General features: G+C 44.3%; 1 protein-coding gene and 1 non-coding gene across 2 annotated transcripts in view; both read left to right on the forward strand.

Moving 5' to 3' along the window:
* The window catches only part of TET1 (tet methylcytosine dioxygenase 1), a 1,437,723-nt gene that overhangs the window by 1,306,880 nt on the left and 107,999 nt on the right, over positions 1-22,844 (forward strand). The gene's annotated exons all lie outside the window — the stretch shown is intronic.
* Positions 21,055-21,126, forward strand: TRNAQ-UUG. The gene has a single exon. It is a non-coding gene; the product is annotated as a tRNA-Gln (tRNA).

Here is a 22,844-nt window from a genome sequence, read left to right on the forward strand (position 1 = left end):
GCTCATATGAACTAACCGTTCAAATATGAATTTACAACCCTTAATATAAGCTGAGGAAAGCAGACCTTTAGCTTAACATGTAGTATATTTTACAGTTTACATTGCACTTAGTGTAATAATAGAGCTAAGCTTTGTTGGAAAGAATCGGTTAATACAATGGTTTCTGAGAACTAAATAGATTGTACGACAGTTATTTTAATGACAGATTTACGCTACCGAACTGTTTAAATGTACATCAAAAAATTTTTAAACTACCTTAACAGTCTATCCTTGAGTTTGGTTATACTATTTACTCTTCGTTGCCTTTTAAATGTTTTAAAAATTTCCTTTGAGTTGAAGCTTTACAATGGTTACGTGTTTTATAAAAGTGCTTTATAAAAGTGCTTTAGTAATAATGGCAAAAGGCTTTATTTTGTGTTCAATATGCTTTGTTTTCATGATTTTTGAAAGAAGAGAGCAGTTAATTAATTAATTCGGTAGTGTTGTTAATTGAATTTTAATTGAATTATTCTTTGGCTTGTGCGCCGAAATGTCTTATAAAATAACTGTGGTTTTTAGTTTTAAATTACATCTGAAGAAGCGTAGTCAGCTACGCGAAAGCGCTTATGTTACATGTTCAAATAAAGAAATACTTTCTTTGAGATAATCCATCTCCTGTGGTGATTCCATCTGGATCTGCAATTATTATTATTATTATTATTATTATTATAGTTTAATATCATTCTTGACTCCATTTCTTTTAAACTACACACTTTATCTCCATCACATGACAAATTATGGTGGTGCAGTGGTACAGTGGTTAACGTTGTCTCCTCACAGCAAGAGGTTCTCCGTTTTGATTATTCTCGCCTGGGGTACCTTCTGTGTGGAGTCTGCATCTCCTTCCTGCATTCACATGGGTTTCCTTTGGGTAGTCTGGTTTCCTCCCACAATCCAAAGACATGCATTCTGAAGTGTTTCTGTCCAAGCCTCTACTGAAAATAGGCTCTGTCCTAGTTGGACTTTCTCAATCAACAAATGTTAATGCATAATTATTTCCATTTCCATTATGAGCTTCATGCACATGCAATGCTTTGGAATCTAACATATTTTTATTTTTAATATCATATGTTAAGTTGTCAATCTCGCCTTCATTCTTGCTGGATGGGTTCGGAGCCGATCCTCGGCTCCGACTCGGCACTTGCTTTAGCTCGAGAACTCCTTTTACCAGCTCGAGGCAACCCTATATCCCATGATGCAAGGCGGAACTACCTCAGATCTCGTTTGCCGCTTAGCGAAAGAGGTCTCCTTTGCCAGCTGAGGTAAGTTTTTTCTTGTTAAAGAAGAAAAAGTTCAGTTAGGGGTTTATTTTTTCCCTTTAGTGTTAGATTAGCCTGTACTTAGTTACACCCCACCCTATTCCCTTCCTTTTAAACTTTTATAATAGTTTTCAGTTTAAAGTTTTAGTCAGGCCTAGTTCCCCAAGTTATTCCCTTCCTGTGTGTCTGTGTAGGGATTAAGTTGTGTGTTTGTGGGGACTGTTTGTGTCTATCCTTTTAGGATGTCTAGAGAAGGCAAGGTCTCAGGCTTCAAGAAGTGTGACCAGTGCTGTCAGAAAATGTCCCTGACAGACGGTCACACTTCTTGTGTGTATTGCCTGGGGCCTTTGCACCTGCAGGACTCCTGTGCGTTGTGTCATGCTTTTAGCCAGAGAGTCCTGCAGGAAAGGAGGAGCAAATTAATCCTCCGAGGTTTACTTAAACCTGAAGGTTCTCCTCCTAAGCCAGTGTCAGGAAAACCTCTTAAGCCACCGAAGGTTCAGGCTACAGTGTCCAAGCCTCCTCCGGTGGCTCCGGCTCCATCGGAGCCGATACGGCTGGAGTCGATACTTCTTCTGTTAGAGTAGTGGGTTCGGTGCCGACCGGCTCCGATACCCTGACTACTGTGGCCTTGTCGGCCCGGCTGGAGCCGACACTTTATCAGCATCGGAGCCGAGATATCCTCGGCTCCATCTGGGGTTCAAGGGACTTCGGCTCCGATGGCTGACCGTAAGAGATCCCGGTCCCCTTCGATACTAAGTATTCACTCGGCTCTGGGATCTCCTCTTTGTCGGAGCGGAGCCATCGGAGCCGATCTTCGAGATCTTCCAGGCTGTCTGACCACGATTTGGAGAGGGTGGTAAGCAGGCTGTTGAAGTCTCAGGCACTGGCCCAAATGCTCCATAGCCCGTCTCAACAGACTTGGCTATAGCCCCATTCTTGAGATTCCTCCTCCGACTCCACACCAGAGTTCGGAGCCGGAGCTTCTTGGGACAGCGACTGTTTCGATGCGGAGCCGATACATCCTTCGGCTCCATCGTCTTCGGCTCCGATCTCCTCCTTGAGACCTTCCTTGGAGGGATCCGGTCGTCGGGTTTCCACTGTCGGCTCCGAGGGGGCTAGTGGCATCGGACCCTTGTCCGACCCGCTCTCCCTCTCGGGCTTCGCTTTGGTAAGCTCGGCGCCGACATCGGCCTCGAGCCTTCTCTCTCCTTGGAGCCGACCATTCCTGTTTCTTCGAGCGGTGTGTTCAGGTCTCCCGGGAGAGGAGCCTTTGAGGTGATGAGGAGTGTCCTGGCCTCTGAGCCTGGTCAACGGTCTATCCCTCTAGCTCCTCCCTCATCAGTGCCTGCAGATGCGTCTTGCCAGCCTCTTGCTCTCAGGCCCAGGGATCCATCGCCCCAGGTTTCCCCACTGGGAATTTCCTCCTCTTCCGAGGTTTCTCCTGACCCTGCAGGGGAACCCCCTCGGAAGAGGACATATAAGAGGAAACACACAGACTCCCCTGAGTCTACTACATCTGATACCGACTTAGATGAGTCGGAGGGTTCCCCACGGTCCCCCTCTGAGGATGTCTCATTTTCAGACATCCTTGAGCTCCTCAAACAGAGGGGGAATTGGCCCACCATTGACCCCTCCGAGGATGAGTCGGTATACCTGGAGGCTTTTGGATCCCGACCCTCCACCTCCTGGGTGTCTCCGCCTTTCGACCCACTCATGCAGGTAGTGGCTCGAAGGCGTGGCGGCTCCAGATTCTGTGGAACCTGTCCCCAGGAGACCATCCAAGTTCATCACGGCCCCTTCGGATAAACAGTTCCTGTCCAAAGGTGTCTCTGTGGATGCTATGGTGGTAGCGGCCACTAAGAAGGAACTGGCGGATCCTTCAGTACCTGTCCATCCTCCTAATAAGGATTCTAGGACCATGGACAGGTATGGAAAGCGGATGTTTTCTTCAGCGACCTTTGCTATGCGTTCGCTGAATTACCTTTGTCACTTCACCAGGCTTCAACGAGATATTCTCAAGGAACTGGGAGAAGTAGTCCAGGATCCTTCTGCTGCTGGGGCTCAGGAAAAGATTGCCTCTCAGCTTGCTATCCTGAATTCCATATCTAACTCCTCCATGCGGCTCATATCTTATGCGGCCGATGGAGCGAGCACGGCCGCAGGCACAGGTGTTGCTCTTAGACGCCAAGCCTGGATGCGGCTGTGTAATTTTGGACCCCTTTAAGGCGTCCTTCACCAACACCCCCTTTGACGGTTCGGCTTTGTTCGGACCTCAGGTGAAGGATACTTTGACCAGATGTGAGCAGGACGGTAAAACTCTTTCTGCCGTTGGAGTCCAGTTTTCCACTCCTTCTAGACCATATCCCAAGGGTCAGAAGGGGGGGAAGATGTGGTTCTGTAAAGCCCAAGGAGCTACACCGGACACACGTGGTCAGTTTACCCCCAGAGGCAGAGGGGGTAACAATAATAGACGCTGCCCTACAGGCAGGGGGGGTCCTCAGAACCAGGGCAACAGGGAGTCTCTTCCTGAGAAGCCCTTTCAGCATCCCTGAGGTGTTGCCCGACTGTCCACCCTTGGAGGCAGTCGGGGGAAGAATTTCGCTGTACCCAGTAGCCTGGCAATCCCTATCACAAGAGAAGTGGGTACAGTCGATCATATCCGAGGGTTACAAAATCCCCTTCGAAAGGTTTCCCGTACCTCTACAATCCCTTCCAGACATCTCACCCGGTCAAACGGATTTGGCAAGACAGGAAGTTTCAAAACTCCTGGAAAAAAGAGCCATCCAAACAGTGCCGGCAGACCAAGTAGGATCCGGCTTCTACTCAAGATTCTTTTTGGTCCCCAAAAGGACGGGAGATTGGAGACCAATACTAGACCTAAGCAGACTAAACAAGTCTGTCAAAAAGGCAAGATTCCGGATGGTCACGCTGCAATCCATTCTGCCCTTTCTGGGCAAGGACATCTGGATGTGCTCTATAGACCTTCAAGATGCGTACTATCACATAAAGATTCACAGACGCTCCAGAAGGTTTCTCCGCTTTCGGCTGGGAGCCAGTCATTACCAATTCAGAGCACTGCCCTTTGGCCTCACTTCAGCCCCCAGAGTGTTCACCAAATGCATGGCAGTGGTCACAGCTCATCTGAGACGTCGAGGATTCCAGGTGTTTCCTTATTTGGACGACTGGCTCCTCTCCGCCACCTCCAAGCATCAGCTTCTTCGGTCCAGAGACTACACCCTACAGCTTTGCAAGAGTCTAGGAATTTCGAAAAATCCTCTCTGCTGCCTTGCCAATCTATCACCTTTATAGGCGCAGAGTTAAATACCGTCAAAATGTTAGCCAGGCTAACAGATCAAAGGATTCTGGACATCCAGAAATTTGTTCAGCTTCTGTTACAAAGCAACAAGATCAAAGCCAGGTTTGTCTTGAAAGTTCTAGGCCTAATGGCTGCGGCCATTGTTCTTCTTCCACTGGCTCGCTTCCACATGCGTCTCCTGCAGTGGATGTTATTCACGCAGTGGTCGTACCACGATCTGCCCATGAGACACGAAATCTTGGTAACACAGTCGTGCAAGGCTCATCTACGATGGTGGATATCTTCCCCTCTTCTTCATCAGGGCCGACCCTTTGTTCCCCCTCCTCCAGTTGCCACAGTCACCACGGATGCCTCTCTGATCGGGTGGGGGGGGCATTATCAGGGCAGGATGGTCCACAGGACGTGGCAACCCATAGAATACCACCTGCACATAAATGTCCTGGAGATGAGAGCAGTGCTTTTAACGTTGCAAGCCCTCGACGACTTTCTTCCCACAGGGACTATTGCAGTACAGACGGACAACATGTCCGTGGTCTGGTACATCAACAAACAGGGCGGAACCAGGTCCTATCCCTTATGTCGAGAAGCTCTCAGACTTTGGCAATGGGCGATCTCTTCTCAGCGGTTTCTGATAGCAACGCACATCCCCGGCAGGTCCAACCTATTGGCGGACAGGCTAAGCAGATCTATTCTGATGCCTCACGAGTGGTCTCTCAATCAATCTGTAGTGGATCAGATTTTTCTGAAGTGGGGCACCCTTGTTGTGATCTTTTCTCTACCTCTCAAAACAGCAAGTGCCCAGATTACTTCACACTATTTCCTCTTCCAGGCCAACCCTTGAGAGACTCTCTAACCCAGGATTGGCCTCGGGGACTTCTTTATGCTTTTCCTCCCTTTCCATTGATTCCACAAGTCATTCAGAAAGCCACCGTTTTGAGAGCCAAATTGATCCTCATTGCTCCATATTGGCCTCGACAAATTTGGTTTCCATCTCTACATCATCATCTTCTAGTGCAGCCCTGGCATCTGGACCCAGTTCCGGATCTTTTGATCCACCAGTCGGGTCAGCAGCACCGGGCCATTCATTCTCTCAACCTCACTGCTTGGTTGCTCCACTTCCTTCCCTAGCCAGGCTACCAATGATTTCTGACTCAGTCAGAGACATTTTAGTGTCTTCTTTAAAGTCGTCCACTAGAACTGTTTATGCTAGCAAGTGGCGACGTTTTTTTGGGCAAACGCCAGAAATATTGATCCTTTACCGCTCCTGTACATTCTGTTTTGGATTTCCTGGCGGTGGTTTTCATTCGGGATCTTCGTCATCTACAGTCAAAGTACAACTGGCTGCTATTTCCAAGTATCATGTTGGCTTGCATGACAATAACATCATGTCTCATAGGTTATGCAAAGCCTTTTTAAGAGGAGTTTTCTCCTAAAACCGCCTGTGAAACATCCTCCTCCGCAATGGGATCTAAACTTAATGTTGGCATCCCTAATTCTACCTCCTTCGAACCGTCTGCTACGTGTTCTTTAAAGTTATTGACGTGGAAAACTATATTTTTACTGGCTGTTACTTCTGCAAGAAGAGTTTCTGAGATTCAGGCCCTCTGTATTCGTTCACCTTATCTGGTTTTTCATAAGGATAGGGTTTCGCTCAGAACTAACCCTTCCTTTCTTCCCAAGGTTGTATCTCAAACCAATATTAACCAATCTATTGATCTACCAGTTTTCTTTCCTAACTATTCTGACAGAGCTGAACAGAAGCTGCATTTTTGGATGTTCATCGTCAGCTCAGGTACTACTTGCATAGGACTAAACAAATTAGAAAATCAGACCAATTGTTTGTCTCCTATGCAGAAAACAGGTTAGGTCTTCCAGTTTCTAAAGTGACCTTATCTAGATGGTTGACTTCCACCATTTCCTATGTGTACTCTCTAAGGGGCAAACAACTATCTTCTAAGCCAAAAGCACATTCGACCAGGAGTCTATCCACTTCTGTAGCCTTTCAGGATAGACTTCCCATTGACACTATTTGTGCAGCAGCTACTTGGGCCACGCCTCATACCTTTGTGTCTCATTACAAGTTGGATTTGGCCTCCAGAGATAGGGCCAGTTTTGGTTCCACAGTTCTCAAGAGTCTGTTCCATTGAGCCACCCGGGATACAGGTGCTAGGGACGCGGTCCCATCCAGCAAGAATGAAGGCGAGATTGACAACTTAACATTTAGAAGTTATGTACCTACCATAACGTTCCATGTTAGTTGTCTTCTCTCGCCTTCTTTCTTGCGTCCCTCCCTCCTTCCCCCTGGCCTGGACAGATCTTGGAGAGTTCCTATTAGATTGCTTCCTCTGGAGCATTGTTATGAGGACTTCTTTTAGGAACCATGGTTCCTAATTATGTTAGGATAGTCTTTAGCAGGGTCAGTTAGCTGCCAAACGAGATCTGAGGTAGTTCCGCCTTGCATCATGGGATATAGGGTTGCCTCGAGCTGGTAAAAGGAGTTCTCGAGCTGAAGCAAGTGCCGAGTCGGAGCCGAGGATTGGCTCCGAACCCATCCAGCAAGAAAGAAGGCGAGAGAAGACAACTAACATGGAACGTTATGGTAGGTACATAACTTCTAATTATATGTTCTTGAGTGCAAAGTTTCACTTTCAGTTTAATCTTTGCTGTATACTGAAGTGGAGAAACACAATCACATATTACCCCATAAGTCACACCACTAGTTTGGCAAGAATAATAATGTGTAAAATTCTATTTTTTCCATTAATATTAACTCTGTTAGTATGTTAGACAAATTTACATGTATTGCGCATCATACATTCAAATATACCACCTTTGGTCTCAAACTCTTTTGCACCAATTATATATGACAAAATCTCTCAATATTAAATGCTCTAGTATTAGAAAAAGAAACAGGAAACATTGGAAGTAAATGTTTCATATTCCCATCTGACATTAAAGTATTTAAATTATTTTTAATAACTTTTACAAAAATGTCAGAAAAAAGCAGAATATTTCAACACACAAAACAAGATGGAGATAGTGTAGCTTGAATGAAATGGAATCAAGAATGATATTAAAATGATATTAAAATATAATATTTTGAAATCATTTTGTTTGAATGTAAGATGTGGTCAAAATGCTCTGGTTTACTCATCAGAGGATGAAGGCCCAAGGTGCTAGAGTAAAAAAACTTGTTTGGATTATTATTCCAACAGTGTGTTTATTAAAGGGGGGTAATAATACTGATGGTGAGAGGGGCTCCAATAGTGATAGAGGAGGCAAAAAGCAATAATGGTATATTTGTGGTTGGAAGAGGCTTTTGGCAAGGGTGGAGGATTATGTTTGCAAGTATTTACATTCTGGCATTATGAAGCTTAGAAATCATGTGCAAACTGATAAAATCAAAGTAGCCTATCTGTTCTCAAAAAAAACATTTCTTCAGTAGTTGCTTACTTTTGCTGTCTTTCTGATATTTAAGTTTGCATTCTAACTCTTCTTTTCAAGGAAGATCTATTTCAAAAACTGCTGTCCATAACCATAACATGCTCTGTCCTCACTGATTACTCTGCAGGCAGTTCTGCTTCACTACTCGCATGCTGAGATCATGCTGGAGTCCATTACCTAGTCAGAAAAAAGGGAGAAAGTTGTACAGGAAGACAGTTTTCAGATTGGGACAGTTTTACTTGTATTTTTGTGTAATTTTCAATTTTAGGTTAGTTACACATTGTTGGTGAATCTGACCTTCAAACCTCCATGTATTCTGCATTCCTTTTATGTTTCACTGTCACATGAGCACATCATGTGCAGCGTAAAGTTTATAACTCTTAATTGTCTCTGATTTTGCCTAATGTCACTGAATCTTACTTTTCATCTGTCTATAACTTTTGCAGAATGCCCCTAATTTTGTCTCATATGTTTACCCTGTCCATCCTTGCAAAACCTGTAGTTTTTCTGGTAAATCACTGAGGATTACAGTTGGACACTAATGCTAGATATTAAGGTTTCATAGTTTTTAGTGAATTTTGCCTGGAAAATTCATGCTAATGCAAGCCCTTTTCCATTAATAAATGGACATACTGCACTCAGCTCATGTGCGGTACTAATATATTTACTTACAAAAAACAAAAGAAAGAAACCCAGCCTATTAACGCAGGAAGTACAGGAAAGATCCAACTTTGCATCATCAAAATGATGAGTATGATGATGATGATGATGCAAAAACAGGAAGCACTGCCTTCATAAATCTGTGGAAAGCCAAAATCTGTGAGCAAGAAATAACAGTAAAGTGAATTTGCCGAATATCTAGTAAACTGGATTTGCAGAATGGGAAGCCATCCTGTCATCCCAGAAGAAAAAGAAGGAGAAAGACTGCAGATATGTGCAAAACTTGCTTGCATGTGATTTTTAAGAAAATGTTGGGAGAAATAATTAGCTTTCCACAGGGAATATTACTTACTGGTAGGAAGTGGAACTTGATTTGCAAAAATAAGGGTGTATCAGGTGGATCTAAAAGGAAAAATAAAACAAAAGAGGATACTTTTCTGTAGAAATTTATGAAAGTATTTGCTATGGAAGACGTGAGTTCAGTAGTAGGAACTGAGTCATAATGTATATATTACTCCCCAAAGTACAGTAACTGGTCTAAACTGGATAGAATTTATATTTCACATGAGCATGTGTATTTAATTGAAGGCTTTGACACACATCCAATAACTATTCCAGATCATGCACCAATTGGAACAACTAAGATAAAACTACATGGTAATAACGTAAAAAAGAGGCACTAGTGCTTTCCTACCTACCTACCTGTTAAAAAGAGAAGTATTCAGTAAAATGGCAGTGGAAAATTATTCAAGTGTTAATAGGGAAGACTGAAATTTCTTCAGAAGAGTATCGCTAGTGAGTGAGATAAAATGAAAATGGGTTTGAAAATAGGATAGAAATTGAGCTGAAAATTTAGTAGAAGTAAGTGAGAAAGAGGTATGGCTAAGAAGTAATGAGAGTTATTTAGAGAGACTGACAAAAGTTAAAGTATTGCAGAATAAGAGGAATTTCACATATCAAGAAAAGGAGCAACTGCAGAATACTAAACACAAAATAAGGGAGTATTTGGGTAATATGTATGAGTTTATAAAGATTGCTGTTAACTAAGTATTTTGACAGCAACTTCAGAGCACAAAAACTTTTAGCACAAAGACCTAGACAACAGAAAGAGAAAGGGTTTTCACAAAACCTAGGGAGGCTATAACAAGAAAAAGAACCAGAGATCCTATAGAGGTATTTGAGACATTCAGAAATGCTATGGAAATTTGTATAAAGCATAAAGCAGGAGAATGTAGAAACAAAGAAACAGCACAAATGAAAATATTTATGGAATACTTAATTATGCCATGGTTAGAGGAAGATGGAGCTCAACAACTAATAGGTAAGATAGGAGTAGAGGAGATAAAAATGGTGATGAATAATCAATCTGTAGGGGAGTCTCCAGGAACGTATGGTATGCCTGTGGAAGTCTGGAAGTTAGGAAGAAGGAAAGCAATAAAGATATGGAAGATTTTGTTTAATAGTATTTTTAAAATGAGGGGAAGCACCAGCATCTTGGAAGAAAGCTGTGGTGGCTGTATCACCCAAAGGTAATAAAGACCCATCAAACCAAGCTTCATACAGACCCATTTCAATTTTAAACCACAGTTATAAAGTGTTTATGTCTATAGTAGCTAAAAGAATGGCAATGGTGTTGCCAAAATTGATAGATATGGATCAAAGTGGTTTTGTGGAGGGATGTAAACATTTGGCAACATTAATAGAACAATGATGATCCAGAGGGAAGCAGATTGTAAGAAAATACCACTGTTGATGGTGGATCTTAATGCAGAGAAAGCATACAACAGAGTAAGTTGAGGTTTTATGAGTAGTGCAATGGAAGCATTTGCATTCCCTGATACAATAATAAGGTTAATTAGAAGGATATATGAAGGATCAGAGTCAAGAATTAAAGTGTGGGGGGGGTTCCTTTCCCATAAGATATTCTTCACTGTCAGTGATACAGTACTGATTCTTGGGTCTTCTTGCCATGCAGTAACCAGCGACTGGCTCGATTTCCAGAGTCTTTACATCATTCTTAGCCAACGTTCCTCCAAGGACCAACATCTGGATGTCAGAGTATAAGTGGGATGTCTGTCAGTGCCATCTTCAGTTCTTTCTAGCTGTGCAGTTGCGTATGATGGAGAATCTTCTGTGTCCACAGTTGGATCAGCTGGCAACTGAGGTGAGATGCCCCCAAGCCCTCTAGCGTGACCCTTCGGGAGGTGTCTATGGTGGGAAGTCACGCTGTTATACTACCTCCACACTGACATAATTTGGATCACAAAGCCACTCTGCAGGCTTTGGCTTCTGAAGTTCGAGTGTTGGTAACTGAGAGAGATAGCTTTACTTCTTTGGTGGTAGTGCACAAGAAGCTTCAGGGAACTGCATGGAAGTCATGGTCACCCACCCATTTACTGAGACCTTGGTTTTAAAATCTTAAGACACCCAATCTAAAGAGACCAGTTAGCTTTCCCTAACCTACACCCAAGTCTTCAGCTGCATCAGCCCATGCTAAAGCTTAGGGTCTGTTTAAGCTAGCCCAGTTGATCATGTTTTTGATAAAGTCCAAGGAGCCCAGCCAACCACAGGTATCAGTTTCTGAAGCTTCTCCTGGTAAAAGAAAGAAGGATGTTTCTGTTCATGAGGACAAAGTTTCTGCAGAGTTCAAAGTTGAGGAAAAGTTGTCCTATGCTGAACACCTCCCTCCTCAATCTTTCCCTGACTCTGACTCAGATGACATCCTCACTTTTGATTCCCCCATGAAGATTTATCCTTTGGGGATACCATGCACAGGATGAAAGAGGCATTCAATTGACAGAGCAAAGAATTTTCGTAGGCCCAAACACATTACAGAGAAATTCTAAGTCTGCCATTTCCCCAGATCACTAGCTATTCCCCTGGTTCATGTAGTTCTAGATGATGTCTTTGATGACATCTGCCTACACCCTGACTCCCTACCACCTGCCCCTGGAAAGCCTTTTATAGAGTCCTTGACACCCACAAGCACCTTTACAAGAACCCACAAGCTGATCTCTCAGTAGTGTTTACTGAATCCACAAGGGTGCCCCTAAGGTACATATAGACACCCTTTACCTAATGAAAGAGAAAGCAGATTGTTAAATAGATTTGACAAAAAGACCTATACATCTGCTGTCATCACTATGAGGGCTCTTAAGTGCGAGTTTCACTTGTTAAAGTACTTACAAGAACAAATTGATGCTAAGACAGAGAGCATTACAGACAAGATCCTGCAAAGAGATATACAAGAGACAGCTAGATCAGCACTCCAGTTATCCAGACAGTCATTGAAATGTAGCTGTGATTCATTGAATGTATCATGTAGGAAAGCTGCTACAGTTTCTGTCATTCACAGACACACCTGACAGAAGACTCAGCATCTGTCAGACCAAGTAAAGGCAGACTTCTGGATACCCCGCTGGATAAAGAGTTCCTTTGTGGTCTCCCTGCAGAGAAAGTCTCTAGAACTTGGACAAAATGTGAAAACAAATCAAAACTGTAAAATTATTTTATTTCTCTCCCACACCTAGATATAACAGAAATCTTGGCCTCTGCCTCCAAGGCAAGAGAAGGAAAGGTCTCCCCAAGGAAAGAGACCAAGACAAACTAGAAGGTGGCAACCTGAACAATGCTGTAGACCTTGAGGATCTAAGCCTCTGTCCCCCCAGAGAGCAGCTGTAACAATGCACAGCAACCCCCTCACCAAACCCACTCCTTTCTCCCTTCCTCTAACAGAGAAACTTTCTTCCTACTGCAGTGGAAACTCATCACCAGGGTCCAGTTGGTCCTAACTGTCACAGACAAAGGCTACTTCAATCAGTTCAGGTAACCCCCCACCTTAGGGATACCAGACCCCCCCCCAAATATCAAGAGAGACGCCCCCCCCCATCTTACTAGAACTTCTACAACAAGGCCTCATTCAAGCAGCACTGCTGGAGAGGAAGGCAGTGGGTTTTACTCTAAGATCTTTCTGGTCCCAAGAAAGGAAGGCACTTAGAGACCAATGTTAGGCTTATCAAAGTTAAACAACTTTCTGCACATTCCTAAATTAAAAATGTTATCTCTACAAAAACTGTTACCCATGACCTTTCAGGGAGTCTATATGGTTACCCTAGACCTAAGAATGCCTACCTTCATGTTCATATAACAAATGATCACAGGAAATAACTTTGCTTTGAGTCAGCAGGATTACACTACAAATTCTGTGCTTTACTCAGGGTAATTTCTCCAAGACTTTTTGGTTTCTAATACCATGTTGGGAATGGACTCCATTCCCAAGTCAGGGTATAATTAAAGTTCATGAAATTAGTATTGTTTCAATCTTTGATGTTAGCCAAAAGTGCTCTTTGCAGTACCCCGCAAATCATACAGAGTTACTTGTACTGGTAGAATATGTAAATATAACTCCAGATTCTTTTTTATTAGACCCATTGCTCCTGCTGCTACATCTACTGTTGGAACTGTCTGGGTATCTTTCTTCCACATTACTCTCATTTCTGCCTGAAGATCCTGACCCTTTGTGAGTTTGTGTCTGTCTGTATGTGAGACACTGTAATCACTAGGTGTAGCATCTTCATTGATCAGTGCTGCTTGTGTCTTTTTTTCATGGACTACTATATCTGGTTTTCTCACATCTGTTTCATGAACTCTTGGTAATGGGTGATCCCATGTGATATATGTTTCATCATTCTCTATAATTCTTTGTGGTTAATTTTCCATTTCTTCTCAGCTACTTCTATATAGTAGTGTTTGCACAATCCCCAGTGCAACATTATTGCCAAATTATTGTGCCTTTCAGTATACAGGCCTTCTGACATGACTGTATCACACCCAGCAACAAGGTGTACACGTGATTCCAATTATTTTTTACAGATCCTACATTTATTTATTTCTGCCACATGTTCAATGGACTTTGTAAACCAACATGTGTGTAGTCCACTATCCTGAATTGCCAATATTAACCTTTCATCTTGTGGTTTCAGCTCACCTCTCCTTAACTGTTCCTTGTCAAATCCTGATCAACTTGTGGTTGTTCCAGATCTCTATACTTGTCACTATATCTATGGCTTTTCCACATTTCTTTCCATTTCATCTGATCCTTCTACTTGTATTCCTTCTTTTGTTTTTTTTTTGGCTCATTCATTTGCTGTCTGACTTTTTTGTCTGCTTCTGGTTTGATTTACATTCTCTTTTGACACCAGAATACTTCTACTAAACTAAGCAGGGAGGTTATCTTAGACTTCCTGTCATCATGTTTCAAAACATTCAATATATTTAGATCTGATGTGGTTAGTCGATATGTATGCAGCACCTTGACTGCAGACTGCACTTTTGAGAATTGGCTTGTTCCCACACCATATAGGCAGACACTACTATGCAATAAAGTGGGACAGGGACACAGTTTCATAAACAAGACATGTACCTCACTCTCCCTGACAGCCACCACTGGGTTTTTAGTTATGGATGAGATATTTACCAGGCACTGAAATGGACCTTGTCCACATAGCTTTTACTCAAATTCCTCTATATTTCAGTCATATGGTTATAAGTAGTGATGTTATGTTGTCCCATCTCACCTTCGTTCTTGCTGGTTGGGTTCGGAGCCGATCCTCGGCTCTGACTCGGCCGATTTACTAAAGCTCGAGAGCTTATACTGGCTTGAGGCAAACCCCTATCCCAACATGCCTAGCGGTAGCTACCCAGATCTTATTTGCCGCTTGCAGCGTCAAGATTGCAACTACTGGCTCAGGCTAAGTACTTAGAGTTTTGTCAATGTATATTGTCATCTTTTCTAGGATTTTACTGTCTTAATTACCTTGTTAGAGTGTATATTTATCCCTTTAGTCTAATGACCTTCTTCTGCTGTTGCTGCTGGTTGTTTCGGCCGTCGTTTTCTTTCTCAGGCTTTGCTTCCCCCTTTGAGCCTGTTTAAATTAGAGGATTCTTCTTTTTCTTCCCCACCCTTTCAGAGTAGCCATTTAAGTTAGAGGCTTTCCTATTGGGGGAGTCGCTGTTTTTACTTAGAGGCTCTCCCCCTTTCTTTTTCTTCTCTGTCCCTTCAAAAAAAAAAAAAAAGAGAGAGATTTTTTTTTCTTCTTGTTGTTTTGCTAGCCATTACAGCCTTGTTAGTTGTGTTAGTTGCTGTGTGTTGTTAGCTGTTACAGCTTTGCTTTTCACTGTTGTATTTTTCGTCTAACCACAATGTCCAATGGTTCGAAACCCTCTGGGTTCAAAAAATGCAAATAGTGTTGCCAAAAAATGTCCCTTACGGATGGGCACACGAGTTGTGTATACTGCTTAGGGGCTGTTCACCTGCAGGACTCATGCTCTATCTGTCATGCTTTCAGTTCCAGAGTCCTGCAGGAGAGAAAGAACAAGCTAATTTTGCGTGGCCTTTTGAAGAACCCTCAAGATTCTTTGTCTCAGGGTCCTCAGCCAGAACAAGCTAATTTTTCTTGGCCTTCTGAAGAACCCTCAAGATTCTTCGTCTCAGGGTCCTCAGCAAGCTAAATTGTCTGAAAAATCTACTAAGCCATCCTCATCTGTTCTGAGTTCGGAACAATATAAATCCACTGTCAAACCTTCAGCTCTCTCGGTTCCCAGTGTTGGCTCCGACAAAGCTAAGTCTCTGGCAGCGACATCAGTGTCCTCGGAGCCAGTCAGGACCCATAAAAGAGCAAGGTCTCCTTCTTTGGAGCTGGTACTCTCTGCTCCACAATCTCCTTTGCTGCAATCTGGAGGGGGCAATCACCAGTCCTCTTCTCACTCCTCTCGGTCCTCCAGGCTTTCGGATCATGACATGGAGAGAGTGGTCAATAGGCTCCTCAAGTCAAAAGCACTTGCCAAATTACTATCAAGCCCAGCCCATAAGGAACTGGCTCCTTCGGCCCATCCAGCTTCTCCATCAGTTCCTCCTCCGACTCTCTTGAGCTCAGAGCCAGAGTGCATGGAGGTCCTGGTGGTGGAACCATTGGCTCCGGTTACTTCTCCCTTATTGGTTCTGACACCCGCTCTGATCTCCTTGATGTCTCAGTCCATTGAGGGATCTGGGCACCGAAGCTCTCTCGACGGCTCCAAGGGGGGAAGTGGCATCAGACCCTTGTCCAACCCCGCTCTCCCTCTCAGAGCTTCGGTGCAGGTGAGCTCAGCTCCCACATCAGCGTCGGAGCCTTCGCTCTCAGTTCACAGGAGGTATCCAGGCTATTTGGAGCTGGAGGCTCTTTTGACTCGGGACCATGGTGCCTTTGAAGTAATGAGGAGCATGCTGTCTCAGACCGCTCACCCTTGGCTCCATTGGCCCCTTCTCCCTTGGTACCTGTGCCTGCCTTTGACCTTCCTCCTGCCTCCAAATGTAGGGAACCTATGCCCCAGGACACCCCATTGGGCAACCCCACTTCTTCCAAAACCTCCCCCGAACACTCGGAGGAGGTCCCTTGGAAGGAAGAATGTAAGAGGAAGCATCTGGACTCCCCTGAGTCCATCACTTCAGACGCAGACTTGGATGAATTGGAAGGGTCCCTACAGTCCCCCTCTGAGGATGTCTCTTTTTTGTACATCTTAAAAATCCTTAGACAGAGGGGTGGATAGAATTCCCTAGCCCCTTCTGAGGATGAGTCTGTCTACCTGGACGCATTTGGTTCCCAACCCTCCCCCTCTTGGGTGTCTCCGTCTTTTGACCCACTTTTGTCTGTAGTGAGTCGAAAGGCGTGGAGCACTCCAGAGACCATGGAACCAGTTCCAAGAAGACCAAATAAATTTATAACTGCACCTGAGGACAAATCTTTCCTTTACAAAGGGGTTCCTGTTGATGCCATGGTGGTGGCAGCAGCCAATAAGAAGGAACTTGCAGAAACTTCTTCATCTGTTCATCCGCCGAACAAGGAATCCCATAAGATGGACAGGTATGGGAAGCGTATGGTCTCTTCAGTGACCTTTACTCTCAGGTCGCTGAATTACTTGTCACACTTCACATGACTTCAGAGGGATCTCCTAAAGGAGTTAGGAGATACCCTGCAGGATCCTACAGCTGAGGGAGTTGCGAATAGGGCGGCTTCCCAGCTTGTGACCTTGACTTCAGTGGTTAACTCATCCATGAGGCTCATTTCTTATGCGACAGATGGAACGAGTAGGGCAGCAGGTACCGGAGTTGCTTTGCGGAGACACTCCTTGATGCGCCTTTGTCAGTTTGCAGAACCTTTCAAGTCTTCCTTTACCAATACCCCCTTTGATGGCTCATCCTTGTTTGGGCCTCAGGTAAAAGAGACTCTCACCAGGTGTGAACAGGATGGCAAGACTCTCTCTGCCGTAGGAGTCCATTTTTCCACTCCATCTACACCCTATCCTAAAGGTCATAAGAGTGGAAAGATGTGGTTTTGAAAATCCCAGGGAGCTTCAACTGATACACATGGAGATTTCCCCTCCCCCCCCAGTGGCAGAGGGGGACACAACAATGAAAGACGCCAGCCTCGTGGCAGAGGGGGTCCGCAACAGCAGGGAGACAGAGATACGTTCTCTGCTAGGCCTTTCCAGCACTCCTGAAGGGAGGCCCGACTGTCCGTCTCTGAAGGCAGTCGGGGGCAGACTATCATTGTACCCAGCAGCCTGGCAAACTATCACGAAAGAAGCATGGGTACTGTCAGTAATATCCAGGGGTTACAAAATTCCCTTTTCCCAGTTACCCCGTTCTATGGAAAAACATTCTATCCCAGATGTTCCACTCAGTCTTTGGGATCAAGCAATCCTAGAGGTACAAAGATTGCTAGAAACCAGAGCCATCCAAGAATTCCCCACAGACCAAATCAAATCTGGAATTTACTCAAGGTTCATTTTAGTTCCAAAAAAAAATGGGACTGGAGAGCCATTTTGGATCTCAGCAAGCTAAACAAATCTGTAAAAAAAGATGAAGTTCTGGATGGTAACACTGCAGTCCAGTCTTCCCTTCTTGGGTCAGGACAATTGGATGTGCTCTATTGATCTCCAGGATGCGTACTACCACATAAAAATGGACAGGCAATCCAGGAAATTCCTACGCTTCTGGCTGGGAGACAGTCATTATCAGTTCAGAGCTCTGCCCTTTGGTCTTACCACAGCCCCCAGGGTGTTCACCAAGTGTATGGCAGTGGTCATGGCTCACCTGAGGCATCTAGGATTCCAGGTGTTTCCATATCTAGACGGCTGGCTCCTCACTGCCACCACCGAGCATCAACGAATCAAAGCACTGGACTACACAATTCAAACTTGTTCCCAGTTAGGCATCACAGTAAACTACGAAAAGTCTGCCTTGTTGCCTTGTCAGTCTATTACCTTCATAGGGACAGACTTAGATACAAGACACATGATAGCAAAGCTGCCTCAAGACAGGGTGTCAGCAAGTTTTGTTTCTCATAAAAAAGACAAGAATTTAGGCAAGAGAAGTATTGCAAGTCTTGGGCTCAATGGCCACAGCAATTACTCTAGTTCCTATAGCTCGCTTCTACATGAGGATGCTGCAGTGTCTTCTTTTCACTCAATGATCTTTCCAGGACTTACCAATGTCAAATATGATCTTGATCACGGAATCTTGCAAAAAGGACTTAGTATGGTGGCTTGTCTCCTCCCAGGTGACACTGGGTAGACCCTTTCTAGACCCCTATCCAGTAGCCACAGTGACCACGGATGCTTCCCAGATGGGGGGGCATTATCTGGGACAGACTGTCCAAGGAATGTGGCAACCTGACGAGTACCATTTGCACATCAGTGTTCTAGAGATGAGAGCAGTGCTTCTGATGTTGCAAGCACTTCTAGACTCTCTACCTACCGGGACCATTGCAAGTCAGACAGACAATATGTCAGTGGTATGGTACATTAACAAGCAGGGCGGGACCAAATCTTACCCCTTGTGTCGGGAGGACCTTTGAGTATGGCAATGGGTGATGTCTTCCCAACATTTTCTGATTGTGGCGCACATTCCTGGGAAATCCAAAGTGATAGCAGACAGGCTCAGCAGGGCTATCCTCATGCCTCACAAGTGGTCCCTCAAGCAAGAAGCTGCGGATTTGATTTTTCAAAAATGGGGCCAGCCATGCTGCAGTCTTTTTGCCACTCCTCTCAACAACAAATGTAGCAGCTACTTCACCAGAGTCCCTCCACCGGGACAGTCACCCAGGGATGCACGTATTCATGATTGGCCTCTGGGACTACTCTATGCCTTTCCTCCTTTCCCTCAAATCCCAAAGGTACTTCAGAAAGCAAAGTCACTCGGTTGCAAACTCATCCTCATTGCGCCTTACTGGCCTCGTCAGGTATGGTTTCCATTTCTCTGCCATCATCGTCAAGTGGAGCCTTGGATACTGGACACAGTTCTGGACCTCCTGATGCATCAGTCAGGCAGGCTCCATCCTTCCCTTCAAACTCTCAAGCTGACTGCTTGGTTTCTCCACTTCCAGTCTTAGCCAGGCTCCCCAATATTTTCCCAGCAGTACAACACATCCTAGTGTCCTCTCACAAGCCCAGTACCAGGAAGATTTACACTAGCAAATGGAAGAGGTTCTCTTATTGGGCGAAGAGTAATGATATTGACCCCTTCACTGCTCCTGTTCACAAGATTCTTGATTTCCTGGCTGAAACCTTCAAATGAGGGGCAGCTGCAGCTACTATTAGGATCCAACTAGCTGCCATCTCCAATTTTCACGTAGGAGAGTTGGGCTCTAACATCATGTCCCATAAGTTGTGCAGAGCATTTTTATGAGGTACAACTCTTTTATGGCCCCCGGTAAGAGAACCCCCCCCCCCCCCCCGGACCTAAATTTGGTTTTAGCCTCTCTGGTTCTTCCACCCTTTGAACCAGCAGCATATTGCCCCCTGAAATTTCTGTCTTGGAAAACCCTTTTCTTGGTTGCCATTACCTCAGCTAGACGGATTTCTGAATTACACGCTTTATTCGCCCGCCATGTCTCATTTTTCACAAAGATAGTCTCTCTTAGAACTAATCCTTCCTTCTTACCAAAGGTATGTTCAGAGTATAATTTAAATCAGTCCATTGAGCTTCCTGTATTCTTCCCCAATTATGGCAACAAGGCAGAGTATAGACTCCACCAATTGGATGTTCATAGACAATTACGTTTTTATTTTCACAGGACCAAAGACCTTAGAAAATCAGATCAAGTGTTTGTATCCTTTGCTGACAATAAACAAGGTTCTCCAGTTTCAAAAGTGACCTTATCAAACTGGCTGTCAGACACAATCAGTTATTATTATGATTTGCACAAAAAGAAGCTTCCAGGGAGGGCCAGAGAACACTCAACCAGGGCCTTACCTACCTCTGTTGCCTTCCAAGCCAAATTGCCCTTAGATTCAATCTGTGCAGCAGCAATATGGGCAGATCCTCATACCTTTATCACTCATTACAAAGTGGATGTGGTTTCCCAGAACAGGGCATTCTTTGGTTCCACGGTCCTGAAAAGTTTGTTCCAGTGGGCCACCCAAGGTCCAGGTGCTGGGGACATGGTCCCAACCAGCAAGAATGAAACTGAGATGGGACAACATAACATAAAGAAGGTATGCACCTACCATAACATTCCATGTTTCTTGTCCTTCAGCTCACCTTCCTTCTTGTGTCCCCCCTCCTTCCCCCTTCCTGGAGGATCGAGAGGTATTCCTTCATTGGTTACACTGGCTGAGTTTCCTGTTGACATACTAGGTTAGTTAACCATGTCTTGTCTTTCCTCTTTTCTTCCCAACCTTAAATGTGTAAGAGCTTAGTAAAATTTGCATTTACTATGTTTTGTCTAGTGTGGGCTATTACAAATGAGATCTGGGTAGCTACCGCTAGGCATGTTGGGATAGGGGTTATGCTTGAGCCAGTATAAGCTCTCGAGCTTTAGTAAATCGGCTGAGTCAGAGCCGAGGATCGGCTTCAAACCCAACCAGCAAGAAGGAAGGTGAGATAAAGGACAACAAACATGGAACATTATGGTAGGTACATAACTTCTTTTTACACATTATGGTGACGGCGCTTGATATAATGCTAGAAGTAGGCAGTTACTAAGGAGATTGCAAGTTCATATGTTCTCAGGTGTAAATTAGGGTAACAACCACTGGGACCATTATAAGCCTAGCCAAGAATCCCAATTGTAACCAGCAAGTTTATGTGCCTTAGAGGTTATTTTATGGGGTGTATATAAGCTAGGGCAAGATTTACAGGCTGCCACTGTCCATTATAGACCTAGGTGGTAGACTGGGGTGTATTTTTGACTTTCCACACACTGGAAAAACTGGAATAGCGTAGTGATTAGAGTGTTCGCCCAGCATGCAATCTGTCAGGATTCGAGCCCCGCAGAAGTCAATACATTTTAAGCTTCCATGGTGTAATGGTTAGCACTCTGGAATTTGAATCCAGTGATCTGAGTTCACATCTCAGTGGAAGCTCTTGTTCTTTCAGTTTTTACAGCTCAGATGGCATAGTGGTTATATGCTTTGATTATTAGGTTCATAGGTTCATAGGTTCATACTAGGCTATCTGCCCTAGGGCATTTATAAGCCTAGCCAGAATGTGTTTGGCTTTCGCCACCCATTTTAAATTTATTTTGCTATGCCCTTTTTCGAGGTTAGTATACTGTGCCTCTGTCTAACAGTGACACAGAAGTGATACCTGGGGTAAACCTACGATCTCCCATCCACTCATCAAGATTCCTCTTGAAGAGAGTCAATGAGGGACTCTGCCTAACCTGGACTGGGATTTTATTCCAGAGTGAAGGGAGCCTCTGGGTTATGAATCTGTCCCTCCAGCATGTCCTATTTATTTCAGTGCTGAGGTTCAAGTCTCTCGAGCGTGTAGCTCGATGGGATTTGGATTTTCTGAGGTGCAGCATGTCCATTAATTCCGGGTTGGACATGGCTTTATACGTCAGGCACAGATCGCCTCTGAACAAGTGGTATGCCACTGAGTAGAGCTGGAGTTTCTTTAACCGGGCAGCATATGGCATCTGTTTGAGCCCTTTGATCCTCTTGGTGAGGTACTTTTGGGGTCTTTCCAGTTGCTGCAGGTGTCTGGTAAGGTACATCCCAAAAGGGGCATTGTACTCAATTATGGGCCTGATGAGGGATGAGTAAAGAGGCACGATAACCTCCCCTGATCTAGATGTGTATCCCTTCATGATTAGGTGGGCTATATAAAATGTTTTTCTAACCACTTTGGCCACGTGGTTGTCAAATGAGAGATTGCTATCAATGTGGGTCCCCAGGTCCCTAATTACTTCTTCTGTATTTAATGGATTACCACCTATGTGGTAATTTGTGGGCACTTTGTTTTTGCCAAAGGGGATAACTATACACTTTTTGGCATTTAGCTTGAGGCCATGGCTCTGGCACCAGTTGTCTGTTTCTATGAGGCCTTTTTGGAGGATGCTTGTGTCGGCTGGAGAGTCGATTATGGCACCCAGTTTGCATACATATTGTAAACAGGAGACCTCTCCCTTTTTCAGAGACAAGAATATATAATCTTGGTATATATTGATTTTTATATATCATTTGACAGGCATGAATCATAGTTCTTGTTTTCCTGTCTAGCTGATCCAGTTACTTTTGGGGCCAGTTAGTCACACCAAAATTGTAAGTTAGAACAGGAAGAGTAAATTTGTTTTGAGCTTGGACTTTACTCCTAGCTGTCAGAGCCGATTTTCATCGTGTTTCACTGTTGCAGTCCTAACAAATGGGTTATCCAGCTCCCGGTAGCCCTCAGTTGGCCAGAATGCCAAAGGTAAGTAAAAATGACGTTGGTTGCCGTCGGTTGTAAAGGACATCAGGGCATCTGATACAAAAGGAGGCAGCCAACGTCACTTCCTCAGTCTTCCTTGCCGCGGAGCCCGAAGCAGAAGCTTTTCATGCACGAGTTCCAGTCGTCAGTTTACCTTTTGTTGGTTTCTGACTACAAGAGTTGAAGTCTACTACAGCTAAGTACCCCATTGGGGATCCTCTTTTCTTGCCTTAATGAATGCCAGAAAAAGTTAGTAATTACCTTACCTGTGGAAAGCAGATTCCCCATAGAGATTTTCATTCCTATTGCATTATTTGTTTAGGTCTTGACCACAACGTTCTCAAGTGTGATCCCTGTGCCTCCATTAATCCACGTACTATCTGTCGTCGGG

Source organism: Protopterus annectens, chromosome 14.part0 (genome assembly GCF_019279795.1).
Source record: "Protopterus annectens isolate FY-2018-M chromosome 14.part0, PAN1.0, whole genome shotgun sequence".
Taxonomy (NCBI): Eukaryota; Metazoa; Chordata; order Ceratodontiformes; family Protopteridae; genus Protopterus; species Protopterus annectens.